Raw genomic sequence first — 15,841 nt, forward strand, 5'->3', positions numbered from 1 at the left:
GTGTCTGGACTGATTGGCCGATGGCCATTATCGGCTGATTTTCAGAACAAATACGTGATTGGTTGATTGGGATTAAAGGTTTTAGTCATTGATCGCGTTAAAACAGATCACCTGGGGTTAATACTCTGCTTTCTGCAGCTGAGAGAAGCTCTGAGTGCCGAGTTGCACCGTCTCACCTCACACCTTATTTAACTATGAAAGATTTTTATCTTTACTCTGTTACATTTTTACCTTAATTAAACAGTTTTGGATTAATTGTGATGTTAAATAAATGACTTGTAACTTGTTCCAGGGAGATTGGAGACTCTCTGCCTTCCACCTAGCGTCTCTTGGCTGAAAACCAACCTTGTAAAATCAGAGCCTCCAACCCGGTGTCCCAGCTCTCTTCTCTGCGGCACCGCGACCGGACGCACCCTGTAACCCGTAATCTTTTGTTTATGACAGAAAAGACAACAAAAATATACACATCATAACATCATATAGTATAACGTTATCCACTACTCCATGGTTTGCTTTCTCGGCGGCTTCATTAACACAAATGCACATGGCCGGGAGGAGGGTTAGCAAAACAGAGAAACAACTGAATTTGCATAGTTCCCCTTTAATCTCATCAGAATAAACATGTCAACAGACAACAAAAGTTGTAACTACAAACTGCTCAATGTAATCCTATACTCAGAGTCTTTCGCAACAAGACAAAGGTTGACATTTCTTATTCATTTTTGAAGTCTAAAAGTTTTTTACATTTTTTTTTTTACACTTCCTTCTTTGAGTTTGACCGATCTCTAAGTAAGTTTTTCTGGTCATGTATTCATGGTAAAAATGTCTCCGTCTGTGCAGAGCTGTTAGGGAGACGTATCAAGTAACAGCTAGTTAACAAAGAGAAGAAAAACAAACTTCTGAAGTCAGTTGGCTAATATATACTTTTCTTGGGCTGTACATACAAAACGCTGTAATCACCATTTGTTTCTCTAGGACTGTGGATGAAGAAGTATTATGCTGAAGAATGTCTTTTTCCGAGCCAAATGACCCTCTTCTAACCTCTTCCTTGCCTTTTATAGTCGAGCATCACCCTGCTCACTCAAGCTCCATGGTCCCGTGTTATATAAGTGACTTGTGCCTGCTATGGAAACTGGCTGTCTTACAGGCGCACACGCCGACTATAGTGCCCAACAGAGGATATGGGCACGTACAAGACACACACACACAATTGCTATTGTCAAATACTTTTACACACAGTGAGGTATGGCAGCAGGATCTCCCTCGCTATCGAAACACAAGACCTCCGTCAGGTCCGTTCCCAGCGTTCACCACCGCTGAGGAGCCCATGAAGACGTGAATTAGTGGATGAAACACACACCCATACTAGGACACGCACACCCACACTCTCTAAGAGTTCTATATATAGTCATCCACATCCACCCTCTGCCAAATTGAGTTACACAAAGAATTTAACACATGGCCTAATGGACGGAGCATCCACCTCATAAATGATGGCCTAAAGCTCAAATGGATATTAGTGTGCGCGCGTGTGCGTGTGTGTGTAGGTGTGTATCAGCGTGTCTGTTGACCCGAAGGCCAATGACTACCCTCAGTGAGTCACTGAGGGAACACTGAGGCCCCTCAGAGGGAGTGAGAGGAGGGAGGGGAGGGAGCTGAGAGAGGGGCGAGGGCTGTCCCCGGGTTATCAGCAATCTTAATCAGAGTTATTTAGAGCACTGCATGTTTCACTATGTGTGTGTGTGCGCCCGTGTGTGTTTATGTGTCTGTTTAAAAAAGGCACTTAGTCAGGGAGTTCCCTCAATGTAATGAGGCAGAGGGCCAGGCTTAGCACACTTAACCCAACTGACTGGGACACGGCGCTGTGGTCTGAAGCTCCTCTGCAATTTATAAACAGACGGCGCATCACAGTTACTTCTGTAAGTGTAATGGGTGCAATAAGACTTTGAGAAGGAGAGAGAACAAAAACAATCCAGGAGTAAGACTGGAGGCAGAGAACAAACTGTATCAACAACGGAGAAAACACTTATATTGTTTGAGGGATCCTCATTTAAAGTAGTCGTAAAGGAGAATAAGTCTAAAATTAGAAACAGAAATCCTCGATCTTTGCTCAGTGATGAATATGTGTGGCCGGGGGCCAACAAATGGAATATGGAAAAGACCATTTTTCAAGAGCTGATGGTGTCCGTATCTGGTTAATAATAGAAACATCACACCGGAACACTGGTATTAGAGAGACTTCAAATGACACGCAGTCGATCTTAGAAAGTGTGTGGACATGCCGTGTGTGGGAAAAGATAGGAGTGATGTGGACGCCTGGCTTTTGTTTCTCCTCTATTTTGATAAAAGCTCTTATTCAAGTACTAACATTCAAATCATTAAGTTTAGTCTACTGTACTGTAGGTATCCTCCCCAGCTGTGGCCTGTAGTCTCTTAATCCTGAGGAAGCAATTTTGGCTTTTTGACATCTATTCTATAATATTCCAAGAGGCATTTGAGGACAGGGCCAGAATGTAACTTGAGGCTTAGTCTAATCTTGGCATAAATGGATTGGTGTCTCACTTGGAGGTGATGAAGGTGACGGAGGTGCAGAGTTTGAAAAACCATGTTAATTTGGGCATGGAAGTTAGGTAACTGGCCTTTGCAAAGGGATGCCTGCAGAAGGAAAATACCAAATTATCCCTAAATTACTTTGTTACATCACTGACTCTGTGCTGCACTGCATGACACTGTGCTGTGTGTGTGACGGTCTCATTTAGACCAGATTAGGAGGTCGAAGGTTTGCTTTGCCCAGCTACACACACCCTGTGGAGGGCTCTTCTGGGGCAGGTTTGCCCAAACATGGGCAAAGATGTCGAGGATACAGAGAGACACTCAACATATTCTGGTTGACCTACGTGTAGTGCTCCAGAAGCCTCTGAATTTTATTTGAACAAGGATTCAATTTTCCTCAGATAAACCTCAGGCCTCTTGGCCTGTGTAGGAAACTGTTTGTCCAGGCGACTGCAAAACAGCGCCAACAAGGAACTTGGGACAATACTTTAAGAGGATTAAAATGTCCCACATTACTGAAATTCAAAAGAAGAGACTAAAATTCAGCGACTGCACTGTCACACCTGAAATGTTAACCAAAGAAGCAGCCCACCTCCCTCTCTAAACTGCTGTCCATCTCAGAGGGGGACACTGAGAAACGAGGGATAAGCCAGCAAGTGAAATAAGTAATAAACAGAAGCTTGAGAGTTTGAGACAAGGAAAATTGGACAGGAGGAGGGCAGGGGGGAGGGAGCAGGGGGCTGCTAAAAAATATGGGATTTCACTCATTGCCCAAATAAGTACCTATTAAAAGGGAATTTGTGCCCCGCTGAGCTGCCGATAAGGCAGCCAGGAGAAAGAGCTGTGGAAATAGAACATGTCCATATAGAGAGGAGAGCTGTGGAGAGGGAGCAGGATGGGGCCAAGGGTTAAATGCTTCCCCAGAATCTGAGCTTTCCACTGGCGTAAACCCAGTAAAAAGAGTCCCTGAGTCCCCAGTGACTGACACGGCCCGAGGACCGACTGTGAGCATGAGTGAGAATCCGCAGCTGAACCTCTGCCCAAGACATCACAGCTTTTTTAATCGGTTCCACATTCAAGTGCCATGTTATCCGATGTTTGAAAACACTAATGATGAGAAACTTGGGATTTGTCATGGGGCTCCTCTAACCACCGAGCGTCAGCGCTGCCCCGGCCCCCAGTCTGAAACCACCGGACTGACACAGAGAGAAAAGACTGAGACAGAAAGAGGAAAACCTGTCTTGACAAACAAACACCCCACAGATGTTGCTCCTCTCTGACACCACTGGTCTCCATAGCAACCTTGCTGGCCAGTAATAGCCTCCAGCTCGGCTGGCTGCAATGGCGTCATGCAGACACGCACACACACGATACACACAAAGAGGCACATTTCAGCCACTGAATGGGATACCAGTGTGTATTTATAGAGACAGAGGGACACACTAGCCCACCCAGGCCAACCACCCCCTCAGGCCTTAGGCCTCACCAGAGAGCACACATCTCTGGACTGACACCAACCATGCACACACACGCACGCACATGTGCACAGACACACACACAAATGGACTCAAAACCCTTAAAAACATCCACCAAGTCCCTGGAATCTAGTAAACAAGCTCTGTAATTGATGATAACAGACAGCTGGGAATTATACATTAGAGCTGTTTGTGTTGTTGTGTTTGTGGTTCATGCAAAAACCACTGACTGCATATTAAAATGCGCAACCATTTTAACATGAATAAACTGAGCTTCATGAACAGAAGATAACGTCCTGTTACCAGTATTGGTGTCGTACAACAACACATTCAGTACAACACAGTTTCCATTTACAGCTGAAGGTTGTTGTCAACAGGTGTCCTTGGCGCGAGGACACACACTGTTAGAGTGAAATACGGTGGTTTATTCCTCCATACAGATATATAGACGATCATATATTGGCCAGAGGTTGAAACCTATTCCTCACTAGTCTTATGTACATCCATGGACAACAAGATCCCATCTACTCCTGCAACATACAGCAGAATTTTGTGAAGATCTCGACATGTTGTTGCTTTTGCATGAAGCACTTTGTGTTATCGTTTCATCTCGCACAATAAATATATATAGTGGTTTAAACTGAGTTTTACTGGATGGATGTGCAACAGGTGTGAGCCTCAGTAAGACCAGCTGGCACCGCGCTGAGGCAACAACTGATGTCTGCTGTTGGCCAATATTACCACCACGTGTGTCACAGAGATTTGAAAATGGCTATTTGTACCATAATGTGATCTGTCAAACTGATGTGTGATCATTTGGAGAGACACACAAAACAATACAGGTTTGAAGGTAGAATAACAGTAAGGTAAAGGAGAGGACAATGTGAACAGAGTGAATTATCACCTGGACTAGAGAGAGGAAAATCTGTCTGTTGGACTTTTCCTACACTGTCTGGATCCTACAGCTGTTCACGGTGGGGAAAAAAACTGCACAATAAGGCTACAGTAGGTGTACTAGTCAGAGGTATGTATATGTATACTGCAACGCCTACCACACTGCTACTACCTCCACATCTCATCAACAGGAAGTGATGCTGTGGTTTAAAGATGACAGCAATTTGCAGGTCGTGTCAGGCAGTGACCCGGTTACATAAAGCCTCTTTACTGTTACTGTGTATGTGGGAGGTGAGTCTGAGTCTGAGTGTACTTACCAGGTGACAGACAGAGGAACAGAAACCGGGGGGGAGGGGAAACACTGGAGGACAGCACTGGACCACTCTGGAAGAGATTGACAGAGGGGAAACAAAGACATTAAAGGAGACATATTATGTCCTCTTTTCCCCAAATTAAAATAGTTCCCAGGTGTCTTAAAGACATGTCTGTAACATGCTTTGGTCAAAATACCCCAAGTATCAAACATCACAGCTCTTTTCAACCTCTCAAAACAGCCCTGTTCAGAACGGCTGGTTTCAGTGTCTGTCCCTTTAAATGCAAATGAACCACTGCTTGCCCCGCCCCTTCTACCGGTACCAGGTAGGGGTGGGATTATGCAAATTTGAAAATGAGTTACATCATTGCTCGACAATTGAGGGAACAGCTCATAAAACCATGTGGATTTCAACCTAGGGAGCCTGAAAACTACAGATTTTTTTGTCAATTCTCGCATTTTGGGGGCCAAAAGGCAAGACAATCACCCAAATATATGTTAAAGAGCCTTTAAAAAGTGATATTTCCATAATATGTCTCCTTTAATGGATCAAGTGTGATTTGCTCCGTGCTACCGACTTCATTATTCATCTTCGTCTTGTACACTTACAGTAATATCACAGATCCTCGCGATGCCTTCGGGGAAGACACTGACACACAAACAGACACGTCCCTCTACGAATATTTGCACACACGACACACTAGGGTGTAATCACACCCATGCTCCTCATCCTATTTGCCTTGTGTGGAATTTTAATCATTCCTCTGGCTTCTGCTAAATAAACTTTTAATAGGAAGCTGCTTCCCTTAAGAAAGGCTGTCTTCGTCAGAGAGGGAGGGGCAAGAATGAGCTGGCAAATAAGATAAATGGCACCACCTCCGCATCGTAGCTTTTGAACGGTAGGTATGTCAATGAGGATGAGACGGTCTGCTAAAAGCATAAAATATAAATGTAAAGTGCAGGGTGGGTCAAAAGGGCAGACGGAGAGACAGAGTGGAGGAGTGGAACAGGAACAAAACTATAGATGGACATAGGGACAATCCTCTTCTTGAGCCATATTATATCCTTACAGTATGTCTGCACCAAAGACAAGAGAAGTTGGTCAATGACTCCTCGTCACAGCTCCATCTTGCTTTGCTGAGTGCACGACAGGAACCTGTGGTCATAATGATGTCAAGATAAACTCTGCCTGATAAGCACAGACTGATTTCAACAACTAAGTGAGGAGCGTTGCAGTCTGTAAATCCTATTTACATGTGGGGTTACCCAGTCTTATTTATGTTGATTTTGTGAGACCAATAAAAAGATGCGTCCTGTGCCTGGCTGCTTTCCTCTGATTTGCAGAAAGTCTTTCATACAGATGCTCTACAGTCATCTCCTTCACCATGTCCCTAAGTGTTCACACTTGCGATACGGCCCCAGAGTCGGACAATCCATGCAAACGATCTCATCCTGGAAAAATCCCTCACCGTCACTTCCATTGTTTGGGCATTTGCACAGGCTCTCTGTCTATTGCTTCCTGTAATGGCAATTTCCTGAATGACAGGTCTTTCCCAGGGGAGCCATCTGTAGTAATGCCCCTCTGTCTGAATCTCATATATAGTATATTTAAACACAAAGCTATAAAGCGAATATGGACCAAAAGCAGCCACTCAGACACCGCAGTAAACATGAAAATATTCCTGGGGCTGGGTGCTGAAAGGAAAATCCTCACGCTGTTATGTAATTTACAAAGGAAGGGTCCTTGATTATTAATTGGGCTACGCATAATATCATAATGAGCAGGAATGATGAATGAAATGACTGCGAGTAGCCCATGTAAACCACTAAGGAGCACAAGGGCTTGGTGTGGAATACTACACCCTGTTTGGAGGACAGACAATTTACGTCATGGGGGGAAATTTTAAAAATTGATTGGTAATCATCAAGAACTGATTTTAGAGTCAATATGTCTTCCAAATGTAATTTGCCATTGATCAACTCAATATTGATCCTGCTGCATCCATTCTCTCTTTACGCCCATCTGCCTCCTATCTCTCCGTCTCCGCCTCCATCTCTCTATCCTCTCCATGAGGATGAGCCTCTCCCACAGTGGCAGCTTATGTGGATCAAATATTCCACATGTCAAGTGGTCTCACCGGACGAGAGCTGTTCGCAGGCCTCTTCAGCCACGGGAGAGGAGCAGTGGGTACGCGCTGCACCAAAAAAGGAAAGCCATGTCACATATATGGAGATCAGTATTTATGTTATGCTGAGCTTATTGGTGAGAACGACAAACAGGAAGGTCTAAGACAGATAGACAGACAGACAACAGGGTCCCCTCTGGGAGCCCAGGGGGCAGCGAAGGCTTGGACCTGACTGTGGGGCAACGGAGATGTTCTGGACTTCTGGTGTAGGCTAATATGGTCTTAAACTCTCTGTAAACTAGCAACGCAATGAAATCCCTTTAAAGGAAATGGTACGAATATGAAATCTACGACGAACGGGCTCTGATTTGTATGTGGCATCATTTTCGACACAACGTGCTGAACATTAACTGAGTGACCATTGTTCTGTTGAGGTACAGGAGAATGAGTTAATCCTGTTATTTCACAAGTTATCCTTCTTCATCCATCAGAACAAGAGTGATGTGTGGTAAGACGAAGCAGCAGCAGCAGAGGAAGAAGATGCAGAAGAATCAGCAACAGTAGGAGAGGAGAGGAGGAAGAAGAAGAAACAGAAGAAGCAGGAGAATCATCAGTAGAAGGAGAGGAAGAAAGAGTAAAAGCAGAAACAAAAGAAAAACATTATTACGTAAACGCCGTATTTGTCAGTTGTTAAAAATAAATCTCATTCACTTTCAATTCACAAAACCAGGGCGCAAGAGTGCTGCCATGGAAACGCCCACCGCTGCTGTACAGTGATGGACACAAAATATCAAACAAAGGCTGGATGTACTTTGCTACCTGATCATTCTGCCTCTGCCCTTTCTGCGTGTGTGTTTAGAGTACGTGTATATTTTTAGCAGGAGCTATTCCTAGTAACATCCAGCTGAGCGATAATAATTCCTTTGATTAGGGCAACAGGTAAGAGGCTGGTAATCTCGCCCCCGCCTGCTAGAGGATTTAAAAGGTGTAAAAGTGGCAGCTCCACCACCATCACTCAACCAACGACAGCTCTACAGGGGAAACACACAGGGGTGCTGATTAAAAGGACAGCGCTGTTAACACAGCCAGCCACACACACTCCCACAGGTATCACAGGACAGGATGTAGCAGGGGAAGTGACATTATCCACGCTACCTGGAATAGTCCCATCTAAAAATAACACACATGCGCGCAGAAACTTTAACATACAGGATAAATGTGGTTTTTAAATAAGTGTGACATAATTCAGAGCTGAGGAGTTCCTTCTGAAAAAATAAACATGTCTTCAGGTGCCGTTTTAAAGTCAGTAAGCACAATGACTGGAAAAGAAACGTCTCTAGTGTTGGGCATGTTCAGTGTTTCCCACAGGTTTGCAAGGAGACTGTGGCGGGGGTCGGACTGTACGAGTTTCGCTTTTACCGTGCACCACTGTCATGCATGCACGCTCGTCTGTGTGTGTGAACGACAATAACGGAGAAAGAGCGCATTGGTCGAACCAAAAGCAGAAAAATCTATTTGTGGCGGACATAATTTATTTGTGGCAAGCCGCCATGATCAAATGAACGTATGGGAAACACTGCATGTTACTTTTAAAAAGTAATTAGTTACTCGTTACTTTCCCCAAAACATTATTACTACATTATATAACTAATTACCAGGAAAAATAACTATTGCGTTCCTTTAAAAAAAAAAAGAAAAAAAAAAGGCTTTTGCGGAGGAATAGGGCCTACTGAGTGAGTTGGTTAGTTCCAGATAAACTGCTTTTTTCAAACTAGTGAATGAACTGAAAAAAATTTGTAGGCTAACATACACCTTAAAGGAGACATACAGTATTATGCCCCCTTTCCACAAAGTAAAATAGTTCCCAGGTGTGGCCCTGTTCAGAACGGCTGGTTTCAGTGCCTGTCCCTTTAAATGCAAATGAACCACTGCTTGCCCCGCCCCACCCCTTCCCTTCTACTACAGTAGTACCAGGTAGGGGTGGTATTATGCAAATTCAAATGCTAGTTACAGTACATCACTGGAAGACAACTGAGGGAACAGCTCGTAAAACCACATGGATTTCAACCTAGGGAGCCTGAAAACTGCTGATTTTTTTTGTCAATTCTCACATTTTGGGGGCCGGAAGGCAAGACAAACACCTAAATATATGTTAAAGAGCCTTCAAAAAGTGATATTTCCTTAATATGTCCCATTTAATGAGTGTATTATTTTGTGACGGGGCTTCTTGAGTCAAGTAATGGCGCATTTTATTGTCAGTAATGGTAATGGTGTTATAACAGGGGGAAAAGTTACTTTTTTGCTACTGAAAAAATAGCGCCGTTAGTAACGTTTTTATTTCATAACGCTGTTATTCCCATCACTGCTTATGAGCTGGTTTAGATATGAAGAGAATGAGGCGGTGGATGGAGAGCTGACCGCCTCCTGGCCTCAGGAAATGGAGCCGTCCTGCAGCCTGACACCCAGCTCTCTGTGGGACTGTGTTGGCTGCTCTGCTGCCATGAACAGCACCTGTCAGGGTACTGAGAGGATCGCTCTCATTTTGTCCCTGACGTCAGATGACTTCCTCTTCTATAATGCTATTCTGAGCATCAGTACCAAGACGAGATCAAACAACACCAACCCTCTGATTGGTGCAGCGCTCTGAGAAAACCCCGCCTCCAGTTTTTCACGCAGCTGTGTCCCATCGGGCGGTGGGACTCCTGAGAGGGTTGAGGGAGGGTCACCAGCTTGGAAAGAGATTCCGTGGACATTGACCTCAAACTGTGAGCCCTTAAACCAAGGGAGGTTTCATCTGATGCTGTATCTATCAGGAACACGAAGAAAGGATGGAACTGCCAGAGCGAAAATGGATGTTTCATGATGCTGTCGGTATCATCGTTACAATATCACAGTACAAAGAAAGCTAACACGCAGCAGGACAGCATAACTTAGAGCAGTCTGTCAGACATCAGAGAGAAATCAGTCTTCTCATCTAACTCTTGGCAAGTAAAAAAGCATGTTGATCATTTCTTTTTGGCAGCTTTTAAATAATCTACAGTCACTTGAACTGTTACTGTTAGACTCTTTTGAATGTGCAGTTCCTGCATCAGCTACATTAGGACAAATTAGGTCCCATCATCTTTTTTTTTATATTATGAAATGTAGCAGACCATGACCAAGACCATGAACTTGTTCTATGAGGTGTGGAGCATCTCTGCAATTCAGTTTTGGCCTAAATTCACCAAACATTAATCAGACTAGAGGTATATCTAGGCAAATAATGCCTAGAAGAAGAACCATTTAATACCTCAAAGATTTTAAATGTTGCCCATAAATATGTTCCAAAAAGTGGAATACATAGACTTGTTTTACCTCAGAGAACACTACAAACCAACCAAAGGACCAGCACTGACATGAAACGGTTACGGCACTCTGTCTATCTGTCTTCTAAGTCAAATGTGGGCGGAATTGAAATGGGAGGTAAAGACAAAAGGAGAGGCATCCTGAGAGAAGCAGGAGGAGGAAACATTTCACATACACTTTGACTTCTCAATTTTCCCTTTTCCATATGATGCTGTCAGGAGGCAGCTCCCTGAGGGCCAAAAAAACAGAAAGACAGAGAGACAGAGAGAGGGAGAGAGTAAAATCCAGGTAGAGAAAAAGGTGAAAGGAGAGAGAGAACATCACTCCTTTTGCCTTGGAGAATGATGGACAACTGTCTTAAATAACATACACACACACACACACACACAGAACACTTCTCCCCTTCCACTACTGTGCTGGCTAATTAGTGGATTACATTAGCGGTGATGGAGCACAGGATCCACGGCGACTATCGCAGGGATACGGTCTTTACCACCAATGATAGGAAACCATTCAACCTCAGCTGATAGTGATACTGATAGCGATAGTGATAGCTGTTACACAACATCATTTGTGCGAGCGTGACATGGAATACTGTGAATGAAGGCTCTGCAGAGAGCACAGCCACTCCTCACAGTTGAAATCTGTAACATTGAATTCATCTCTACATGTTTAATCTCACTTTGGCTGTTAAACTCAATAAATATTCCATGGTGAGTCGGCTCCAACTTAACATCATCACTGCAGATGTACACATGATGTTTGGCATCTGGTATGTGTCCGAGAGTGTGGCACAGCTGGAGGGAAACTATCCCTCGCATGTTGTACTGTTCTCATCCTTAATACTATAAAAACAAATTAAAGTCCAACCCAGTTTTTGATGCCATATATGGTCAGGGTGTTTTGTAATAGTCACTCAGTGTATTTACATTTGTAATTACCACTGTAAACAGTGAATTAATGCTGATGGTTAATTGCAGAGGCTGGGTTCGTACTGCCGACCTATACATGAGAGCTTCACAGGAAACGAGGGACGCATGTAATTAAGGGTTATGGTGTTTTAATTCTACCTCATTGATAACCACTATTCTGTTTACTGTTAACTCTCCCACAGCCGGATCCCAGCTGGATTAAGTTACTGCTAATGGAAACCAAACATTCCCCATTGCTGCTAATGTACATTAAACAGAGTGGCTTTTATTCCAGGGGGAAAGAAATCATTATAAAGGAAGTATATTTGTCAATGTGTTCTGACTGCAGTCCTTAGGTCATATGTGTGAAGGAGCAGCTCAGCGTCTACTTTTGACTGACTGCTTTATTAAAACATGTTTGTTTGGCTGCACTGTAAACAGCTACATGAGTTGATTTTCTGATGTTTATCTGACAAAGTAGTTCTTCAAGGAGTGTTTGCTGTTGCATTTAACCACAGATGTTGTGACCATGATAATTGTGTGTCGCCAGTCGCACAATTTTTTTTTTAAAGTTACTTTGAGTTGAAGTGTTGTGCTAGGTGTTCACACCCATAACATTTGGTAGGGAGGACACTTCGACCTTGAGGGATGGAAATTTTCTGAAAAAACACATTTTCAGAGATCTGATCTGATCTGAGGTTTGACCTAGTAAGATTTCTGGCCTGATTTCTGCAGAAAATGGACTTGTAGGGCCGATTGAAACCTGAAATCTGAAAGCAGCTTTTAATTCCAGCCCTCAGGTTAAAATAACAGCAACAGTTGTTGTCAGTGTGCTGCATGACAATAAAACCAGTCATTTAATTTCCCTTCTCATTATTGATTGGAACTCTGGCATAAGTGGGGATTGTGTACACAAATTGATTGAGTCAAATTTAACCGAGCCGAGGAAAGTTTTGTTGTGAAACGATCAACCACCTCTTTGGCAAAGTACACAACAGCTGTTATGTATGAGTGGCCACTTTGGACGTCTCGTTCCTGTGTATTTCAGCCATTATTTTCCATTCTTTACAGGCCTGATGGAGTTTCTCAAGTCACACGTTCTCAGTACAGTCCATTTAGCAGACGAGTTCACTGGAAAGTAAAGATACTAATGAGGCGTAGAGACAAAGGAAGTTGAAAGCTGCTTTTCCCAGAGTAACTGTCTTCAGGATTAAGTAAGCACAGCTTGGAAAAACTGTATATATAATATAAGCTATACAGTGTGTGTAATTTCCTATTCTTCCTCATGTGGTATAATAGTGTCATTGGGGAGACAATGTCTCCCAGTATTAGCTAAAGGAAGATTTATAACACTGCTCTCATGATGTGCTTTGATTGTGACATTTTTATAAACTTTACATTACTTCCACAGTTTGTTATGATAGCCATCTAATGGATTTATGTGCTGAGCCCAGAGGTTTGTTTAAATGACATGCGAGAAGTGGCTTTGACAAATTTCTGGCAGTGGTCGGAAATCCATGTGAGGGAAATGTTTGCCCATTATACTCTGTGTTAATACTCATCTTCAAATTTGTTTCTCTCTATCCTGGAGTTCAGGGAGCATTTAGCAGTTTATGAGTTGACGACGGTTGACAAAAATGCCATTTAAATCCACTTTGTCTCTCGATACATAAAAACAAATAAAGACATAAATTAGCCCCGCATTAAATTCTTCATGCTGTTCCACTCGGGGATATCTGTGTAAACCAGGCATCCGCTCGCAGCCATTAGATTATGTAAGTCAATAATAAAATAGAGACAATTGTGTTGTGTTTTGTCTTCTGCACTTCAACTTAGCTGAGCAGGATAAGTGATCAGCTCAGCTGCTAAATGTTACATAATTGCTTTAAGTTGTTATCTCGTACAGTAGCGGGCTGATTAAAGATGCTCTTCTGGTACACACTGTATATAAACACACATGCGCGCACGGACAAACACACACACACTTCTCTCTCCTTTCCCAGCCAGACAAGAGCGGTGCTGTAGAAAGAGGAAGAAGCAACATTCCTGCTGTTTATCTAGTCATCTGATCTGGCCAGAGAGTCATGTGTTGGAGCTGTGTCAGAGGCTCGGCGGCATGCTTTAGGCTAACACTAGCTTTATGTATTCTGCTGTTTTCATTCCCTCACACTGCTCTCCGTCGCAGTGTGAACAGGCCTGTTCCCTTCTGAATCACACCAACGCCGAGGTTCATGTTTGAAAAAAGGATCACGACCGAGGAGGACTTCAAGACCTGTCTACATTGGATACATTTGAAGCTCCCTGGTTTTATATTGCTGATGAAATGCTTATATATGGAACTGAAATCTCATGTTCTCATCACTGATATTCTATTTTCTTCCCCTCTACTTATTGAAGCCTTTGTTCTGGGAAACCCCAAACCGCAGCCTGCTTCACGTTTATAGTGATCAAAGGTTTAATTTTACTTGGTGCACAAGAAAATCAGTAAATAAAGCCACAATGTAAAGAAACGCATACAGAGTCTCTAAAGGTTTCTTAATCTCCCCCCTAAAACACTGACAGTGTAATAAATGAAGCAATTATTTTGCTGAGTTGAATGATCCTCATCAGTGTGTTGTAAAAGCCTTATTCTGTCTATTATTGGGCTGGGTAATAATAGCTATCCAGGAGAGGATGGTACAAAATCAAGTTTTGCATTCTGGAGCGAAGGTCGACAGTTTAATTGGAAGTGCAAATTGCGTTCACATGTATCCCCATAGTGGATTGAGCCACGAGTAAAGTGAGTGTGCACGCCGCAAGTGTGTGTGTGTGTGCATTTAAAAAGAAGGAGTGGGGAGTGGAAGGAGGGAAGAGTGCACGTGTTTAGTTGAGCTACAGTTATCATCAGTGAAGTGTTGTTTTTACTCCTCCAAGCCTCTTTCACACAAACCAGGAAGCTCCCACTGATGGCGACTGAATCAGAGAAGTAAGTGTTGCCAATTTTTTTTAAAAAGAGTAAATATTGACTTGATGGCTGCAGCTCCCATCTGTTGGTGTGAGTGAGTGAGCGGCTCCCTCTCTTACTGCCCGCTTGGCTTTCACTCCTCTCTCTCTCTCTCTGTGTGATGCTGTCTGAGCGTCTGCAGAGAATACCCTGTCATTGTATTCACCCTGCAGCCACACTTACCCTTGTAGTGAAGACACGCTCCCTCGTCACTGATCTCTCACTTTCTTCACAGCGCGCTCGCATATTAATCTATAACATCTGGACCAGTCAGGGCAGCGGCCGGGTTTTGATCGTCTCTTTTGTGTTGGAAGTTGAGACGGACGGAGAGGAGGCTGAGTGGTTCATCGGTGACACTGAGCTCAGGGCCATACTGGGGTTTACATTAGACACCGAGACACTTAGCTGTGTCACAGGCCGGCACAGCTGCATGTTTAATAATCAGGTGTTTCACACATCTGTACGGGGTTTTCCTAATTACTGACTAACCAACCAACCATTGCCATTTTTTCTTGATCAAGTCAAGTCAAGTCCTGTAATGGCAGAGCTGTAACAATTAACTGATTAATTGAACAATAATCGATTATTAAATGAATCGTCAACTTTTTTGATAATCGAATAATCCGTTTAAGAAAAAATGGCAAAATTCTCTGATTTCAGCTTCTTAAATGTGAATATTTCTGGTTTCTTTGTTCCTTTACGACAATAAATTAATATCTCTTTGGTTTGTGGACAAAACAAGATATTTGAGGATGTCGTCTTGTGGTTTGGGAAACACTGATTGACATTTTTCAAAATTTTTTAACATTTTATTGAACAAATAACTAATCAATTAACAGATTAATCGATAATCTGATAATAAAATAATCATTAGTTGCAGCCCTATGTAATAGGTCAAGTCAAGTCCAATTATTGCAATTTTACCTGCAGAATATGATCTTAAAGCCCCAGTTTGTAGGAATTCCCCCCATCTAGCGGTGCGGTTGCATATCGGAACGTATTCTTGATGTTGCATTCACGTGAAATTGGGCAGACCTCAGACAGACAACAGACGCTGCATGTAACAGGATAAACAAGCGTCTATGTAAACAAGTGATCCGCCAGCATGAGGCAAAACAATACAGGCGTGACAATATGTTGTCATGTTGTTTACCTGACCCACGTTTTACCGTCTTTCTCTTGTTGAGTAAAATGACATCCGGTTGGTTTGCCGACGGCCGTCTGCCTGACTGCACCTGAAT

General features: G+C 43.1%; 1 protein-coding gene across 1 annotated transcript in view; it reads right to left on the reverse strand.

Moving 5' to 3' along the window:
* Nucleotides 1–15,841, reverse strand: part of plcb4b (phospholipase C, beta 4b) — a 70,387-nt gene that overhangs the window by 46,709 nt on the left and 7,837 nt on the right. Inside the window, exon 3 of the mRNA XM_084000698.1 lies at nucleotides 5,240–5,306. The gene's annotated coding sequence lies outside the window, so the exon portion shown is untranslated. The remainder of the gene's footprint in view (nucleotides 1–5,239; nucleotides 5,307–15,841) is intronic.

Source organism: Trachurus trachurus (assembly GCF_905171665.1).
Source record: "Trachurus trachurus genome assembly, chromosome: 24".
NCBI classification, from domain to species: Eukaryota; Metazoa; Chordata; class Actinopteri; order Carangiformes; family Carangidae; genus Trachurus; species Trachurus trachurus.